The 6,199-nt window shown below is 40.9% G+C and overlaps 1 non-coding gene across 1 annotated transcript; it reads left to right on the top strand.

The window, feature by feature from the left end:
* Positions 1 to 5,683: 5,683 nt before the first annotated feature.
* On the top strand, positions 5,684 to 5,791 carry LOC131247619 (small nucleolar RNA R71). Its single transcript, XR_009171896.1, has one exon. It is a non-coding gene; the product is annotated as a small nucleolar RNA R71 (small nucleolar RNA).
* The last annotated feature ends 408 nt before the right edge of the window (positions 5,792 to 6,199 follow it).

Below are 6,199 nucleotides of genomic sequence, written 5' to 3'. Positions count from 1 at the left end.
GTTCAGTTCCTAAGGATCTGTAACACCCTGAAAATTGGGGGTCGTGCATACGCTCGACTCCCGAGTTCCCGGGGTCACTTATAATCGGTTTTCATTAATATGCGATTAATCCAGGTTTAAAGGCGCAACATGGAATTACTTGAAACATGAAGCACGATCACAACTAGTCTGCTGAAATGAAAAGAGATCATTATATACATGTCCAAAAGGATATAAAAAGGGTCGCATCAAGCGACGCCCAACAAAATCACAAAGAATAATATGTCCAGAGAGAATAGAGCTAAGCCGCTGCCCGGCGATCCAATGACCCATCTACTGATCCGATGAGGAACCATCCATTAGCTGAAAGTAAGAGAACATGTCCTCCTCCTCGAGGCTTGCATCATCAGGCTCCACGAAATCTATATCACCTGCATCTATGAACGGGTCTGGTTGGTGTTTTAAAACACCGTCCCAGAGTGGGAGTGAGTGTCAACTCAGTGGGTGCTATTAGCCTTAAGTTACAACAAGCATCAATTATAATAAGAATTTAATGAAAAGCAATCAATCATAAACATCTATCTAGTCTTCTTAATGTGCATGCATGCAGGATGATATGATGTATGCCCTCACCACAACGCTCCCTCGTGCGACAACATCTAATAATCGCCAATGACAACACTCCCTCAGTGCGACCTCGACTGCCGAGTCGCCAACCTAGCTAATGACATGCAATGATGATGTTAACCGGGTTCTTAATTAAGTCCATTCATCCAGCAGGTTTGGGAATCTGATACACCCCACGTATCAAATGCCCAAAACTAGTTGCGAGGCAAAGACCCCCCAATGTGTGAGGCCGAGACCCCGCGATCCTTGACCCCGTTGGGTTTCCCCCATCCCTGACTTCAAGCACATGGGGGTGCTGAATGTGGGGTCGCTTGCGGTCACTACGGGGAGGCGCGTCACCCCAGCGTAGGCCGACAACTCGGACACCGTGTCCCATTCCACCATGCCCGGCTCACGAGACTGTGGATCAATATTCCATCCGGTATCGATGGGCTACAACGGTGGTAGGGTGTTCCAGTTTCCATACATATGTGAGCAAACAAGGTTAACAACCAGGTGGGTCAGCCAGTGGACTAAACTACATGAGCCCAGGCAAGTATGTGGTGGAACGACATCGGGTACAAGCGACCCATGTAGCCTAACTACTACCGCCCACACGTACTCGCCCAAACTCATGGGTTTAGCCTCAAGGTGGTCATACCAACGGAACCACCTTCGCTCTCCTCATGTTCCTGACTAACCCAAGGGTAGGAATAGTGACTCATAGCATGCCAACTACCAATGTAACATCAAGCATATTCAACACCATGTTCTCATATTACTCAACATACAATTCTAATTTCTCTAACAAGCAACTATTAATATCATGAATAAAGTGTAGGTGTGTGGTGTGGGTTAGTGAGGAAGTTAACACTTCCTCCATGTTGAGAAATCATATGTACAAGAGCAATAAATCATACACAAGATAAAGCAACACATATGAGAAGAAGAAATCAACCATACATGAGCATGTAATCATTTGTGGATGTGGGGTTTCTTGAGGAAAGGGAAGAGGGGTTTTTAGATCTCACCTCCCTTTGGCCCACCTTTCTCTCCCTTCTTCCTTCTCTCCTTCTCTCTTTCTCCTCTTTTCTCTTCTTCCTCTCTTCCTTCTCCTTTTTCTCTCCTCTCTCCCTTTGTTCCTTAGGGCAAATTCGTATGGGAGAGGGGGTGCCCCAAATAAGGCCTTTATATAGTGTCAGGTTTGATGGAAATGACCCCAAGTGTTAGGTTTTTACTATACTAGACCTATGAGAGAGTTTTTCTAAGCTCTAGGGCCCACTATGGGGTGTACAAGTCAATATACAACGTAGGATAGCTAGCCCTAATGATGATCTACGTGTGGATATGATCGGCCCGCCATTTGGATGCGCCGATCGACAGATATGATAAGAAGTCTGTTCAACAGTCACCGATAGTCGATCAGGGCCGCAGCTATATGGATATGAGCAGGAAAATATCCTTACTCCATGGGTAAAGTTTGGTCGCAAACCGACGGTCTGAAATCCTCAACTTTGCATAAGAGTGAACGACTCAATTCACTTAAGTTCCAACTCCTTCCTTTAGGGTATTTGCACTTCTCATGCACTCATCCTTTAGCTCAAGTTGACCAGTTCTGTACCGTACCCAAGTCTGATTCCCGCGATGGACGTCAAGCCTAATGAGATGGACATTATTCTATAGTTTTAGAACTAGTGGTCCACCAACGAGCGGTCTAGAGCTTGTTTGGATAACCGGGGCAGTTTTGTTGGTCATCTGACTATGAAACTTATAGGATAAGTGCTCCATGGCCCGATGAAGGGCCATGCAAAATTTGGGATGATCATATATGAGGTTTGGTCGCACAGGTCTGATTCGCGATCAACGGTCACCATACCACGATCGGGTCCTAGAGTTTGTGGACGGGCGTAGGAAAATACATTAGACCCTCATCGTAAATTATGAAGAAATCCGACGGCTGAAATGTCTTACATTTCAGTTTTTATTTACACGTGCCAGATTCCAATTTTGCTATTGGTGGGGCGCATCTGGCAAGTGTCAGATTCCACTTCTGGGTGTCCACTGGGTCCGTGGTTCGCGATGGTCCCCAAGCCCAGTGAGATCTATGCTCCCTTGAATTTTTATAATTTTCTGACATTCCCATGTCGCGGTATAGCCTGCACGGGCTGTCGCTAAGTGTAAACGGCCATCTGGCTTAGAGGCCTGCACCAGGTTCTATCAAGGCTCATCTGGTCTATTCAATTGAGTTAATCTTGGTCTAATTTATTTGTAATATCTCACTACGAGTGGCTTAAACGAACGGTCCTGTGGCAAATCCTATGTGGACGCCCCAGGACACTGTTCTGGTTGGACGGGACATTACATTACACCTGATATTCAAGTGATTGGGCGGATTCATTAGCCTCCTACGGCTGATTAATCGGACTGGTGCGGCTCTTTACTGGTACCACCCCTATGTACACTGACATTGAGTGTTAATGGTTATTAAGTAATATTTAGGTTAATTAAATAAAATTTAAAAAAAATAAAAATTGATGGATTTTTGAAAATCCAAAACAGTAAAAATTTAGGATGTTACAGGATCATCCATGCCTTGTCAAGTTATTAGCCTGGATGGGGTGTCTACACTTCTTTTTACAGTTTTTTTATATCGACGGTCCTTTTTTTTATTATTCATTCTTTTCAGATTTTTTTTCAAAATTTTTCATTCTTTTTCAAACTTTTTCTAGTCTTTTCCTCATTCATGATCTTTTTTTTTTTGTCGATCTCACTTTTTTTTAACTGGTTCTTTTCATATTTTAAGGTGGATAAAATTCTCCAGACTGAATTCTCCACATTTATCAATGATTTACATACTAACCATTAGAAATTCTAGTGTAATCACAGAAGGCAAATTGGATGTGTCTTGTGATTTAGATCAATATGATATTCAAACTTCCTCTAAATCAATTGAGTGCAAGAACCGTAAGTGATAGAATACTTAGTTGATCGAACTCCAACAATTCTAAATTCAATCTCTATCTTATTATTATACTCAAAAAATTCTTAAGAACACAAACTATCGCTCTCTAAATAGGTTTTTACTTTCAAAAGTTGAAAATTTTTAGACTTTTTGGTCAACGACAAAGAAAACACTGATTAGTTTACCTAAACCACACCCCCAACCTAAAATCTACATTGTCCTCAATGTAAAAGAAATAACCATGCAATGCATATGAGGCAACGAAAATAAATGGACTAGTGATGGAAAGATAGTACTTGGAGAAGAAAATTTAAGGCTTCACCAAGGATCTTAACATGAAGATGGGTCAGTAAAAAAGACTAAACAAACAAAAAGAAAACTATCATAATCTTAAATTCTATGAAAGCAATAAACTTAACTACAACTCCATCAGACTAGGAGGTCAATGTTGGTAAACAGGATCAATTAGAGGTATGGGGGAGTGTGCAAAGCATGTATCCAGAGGGTCAGAGGATAAGGTAATTAGAGCTCTATCATATTAATGTCATGGGCTTCGTCATCATCCTCTGCCTGTCTGCTCATGTTGAAGAAGATATTGAGCTCCAACATCATATTTTCAAAAGATAAATTCATGACCCCGTTCCTACAATTGATGATAGCGTTGGATGTAGCAAGGAACGGGCGGCTAAGTATGATAGAAATTTGAGTGCTCATATGTGCAATGGGCTGAGTATCCAGGATGATAAAATCTACTGGATAGTAGAATTTATTAACTTGGACCGATACGTCCTTAATCATCCCCCTTAGTATACGAACTGAGTGATTATCAAGTTGTAATGTGGTCCGGGTGGGTTTTAATTCACCTAGACCTAGTTGTTCATAGACTGAGTAAGGCATCAGATTTATTCTCGCCACCAAGTCAAGAAGTGCGTTCTCAATTTGGTGATTCCCAATTATATAAGTGATAGTTGGGCTACCAGGATCTTTATATTTTTGCGGCACATTTTGCTTGAGGATGGCACTCACTTTTTCTGTCAGGAAAATTTTCTTTTTGATACCTTGTTGCCTCTTGATTGTGCATAAGTCTTTTAGAAATTTGGCGTATGCAGGAATTTATTTCCAGAAGACGGATACTGACATTCACTTGTTTCAACACCTCTAGAATGTTTTAAGTGTTGGCTAGAGGTTTTGTGCAATCAATCGCTGGGGGAATGGAGTAATTGGCTTACTTAGAGGTTCCGGTTCTAATCCATGTGGAGTAGTGCCAGGTTTGTCATCTGTGTCTTCTTCCAGGTCTTTAGACTTTTCATCCCTTACTAAAATAGATTTGTCAATTTTTTTTCCACTCCTAAGAGTAGTGATAGACTTTGCTTGCTCCATTTGATTTGAAGAATTGGGGTCACAAATCTCACATTGCGGTTTTGGATTGGGGAGAGGTTGAGCTGGAAGCATCCCTTTCTCCCCACTCGCTAAGTGTGCCTCAATCCTTTGAATAAATTTGTTAAGTTCTTGGAAAGCTGGTAATGTATTTTAATTGAAAAGCTCTTGATTTTGAATGTGTTTTAAAACCAGATCCTCCTGAGGTTTCTTTTGATTTAAAAGTTGAGATAGAGCCCCTTGAGGGTTAGCTATTTGTCCATTCCTCCAACAAAAATTGGGATGGTTCCTTCAATTGGAATTGTATGTATTTGAGGTCGGTCCACTGAAAGGTCTTTGGTAATTGTTCACGGCATTCAATTGCTCATTTAATACCTCTTGAAAAGTAGGTATGGTTGGACAATTTTCAGTTGTATGTATGTTGAAGCACAAATACCGCAAATAACTTCCTTAGCTTTATCCTTCTTAAGTTCCATGACATCTGTTTTCCTTGTAAGATTGACCACTTTAGCATTGATATCATCTTCCTCTTTCAATATATATATTCCACCCCTCTCCTTTGATTAAGTAGACTTAGAAGTGATGTTAAGTCTTTAGTAGATGTCCCATGATTGTGCGTTTTCAGCAAGTTTGTCAAAGTAATCCCACACATCATCGACATCTTTGTTCATAAATTCCTCATTGCACATTGTCTCGACCAATTGGCCCATAGAAGATGATAGTCCATCGTATAAGAAATTTGTTATGCACCACGTTTCGAAGCCATGTTGTGGGCATGAACTGATGAGATCCTTGAACTAATCCCAACATTGGAAGAATGTCTCATCTTCCTTTTGGGTGAAGTTTATGATCAACTTTCTGATGTATGAGAAGAATTTCTTTATGAACTCCATTGTTATGTCATTCCATCTGCCAACGGATGATAGACGTAGTGAATGTAACCACATCTTAACATTTTCTTTTAAGGAGAAGGGAAAGAGTTTCAGCCTGATCATGTCCTCAGACACATTAGAAAAATATAAAGTGGCTATTATCTTGTTATACTCTTTGAAGTGTAGATATGAACTTTTAGATTTAAGTCCATGAAACTTTGGAAGGAGTTGGATTACCCCTGGCTTGATATCCATATTTCATGTATTTTCTGGAAAAATCATACAAGAAGGTGCGCTCAACCTCGCTGGTTGTAAGAAATCTCGTAAGGTACGGGGTAGGGGTGCATTGTGCACCTCATTCTCATCCTGAATTTCCTCAACTGGAGGTTGAGGGTGATTTGTG

This window comes from Magnolia sinica, chromosome 5, assembly GCF_029962835.1.
Source record: "Magnolia sinica isolate HGM2019 chromosome 5, MsV1, whole genome shotgun sequence".
Taxonomy (NCBI): Eukaryota; Viridiplantae; Streptophyta; class Magnoliopsida; order Magnoliales; family Magnoliaceae; genus Magnolia; species Magnolia sinica.
The sequence above is the reverse complement of the archived record's forward strand: the minus strand, read 5'-3'. Positions and strand labels throughout refer to the sequence as shown.